Consider the following 956-nt stretch of genomic DNA (forward strand, 5'->3'; position numbering starts at 1 on the left):
TACGATTTTAATAATGAAATAATAATCCGAAAATATATATATAGAAGAAAATACAAATACATGTGAAAGTTTGAAACAATCTATTTAAAGAAAAAAATATATCGTAAACTTATTATGTTTTAAAAATTGATAGACACATATATATTATAATATATACTAATTTAGAATTGAAAACAAAATATTTATATAAAATAAATGAAAACAAAAACCTGTGCGGTTGCGCGGATCGAGATCTAGTATATATTATTTTATAAATAATTTGTTGTAATCGATTTTCTACGGTTCAGCACTGTAATGACATGTGGTTAAAGGTTCCGTCCAAATGTCAACCATACGAAACAATAGCAACATGTGAAAACCGAGACATATAGTAGACATATATCAAGCTGTAAAATGTATAGGGTCTAGGTTCCCCTTCACACTCTAAGAGTATGATTAGAGTATGATTGGTAAGCAAAAGAGTAACTCAGAGTAATAAAAGTAGAGTAATTAAGTGGAAAAGTGACAGAGTAACTGAAAGCTAAAATGAGAGTAGTTGTTTTCTTCTTTAAAAATCAAGAAGGATAAAAGTAACATATTTACTCTAAAGAAATAGTAACCAGCGAGAATTTAATAAAAAATATTAAATCTTATTTCACCTGATCGGTACACGTTTGAGCTAAATTTAGAGTAATTGCTTTTTGGCTGGTGTTATGAAATAACTTATAATTTATAGTATCGAGAAATTTAAATAAGAGTAGAATTTAATACCCGTAGGAAGCAAATAACACTAGTATAAGGGAGAGAGTTTATTATAAGGAAGAAGAAGAAGATGTAATGATTCTTTGATTATAAACTCTTGTTCTTGTTTTTGGTGTACAAAAGAGTGAGATGAGTGATGGTATTTATAGTGAACAACAATACATAAAATAACAAAGATAGTGCTTAATTTGGTAAATGAGTGGGTGATCATAGTG

Source organism: Brassica oleracea, chromosome C6 (genome assembly GCF_000695525.1).
Source record: "Brassica oleracea var. oleracea cultivar TO1000 chromosome C6, BOL, whole genome shotgun sequence".
Classification (NCBI taxonomy): Eukaryota; Viridiplantae; Streptophyta; class Magnoliopsida; order Brassicales; family Brassicaceae; genus Brassica; species Brassica oleracea.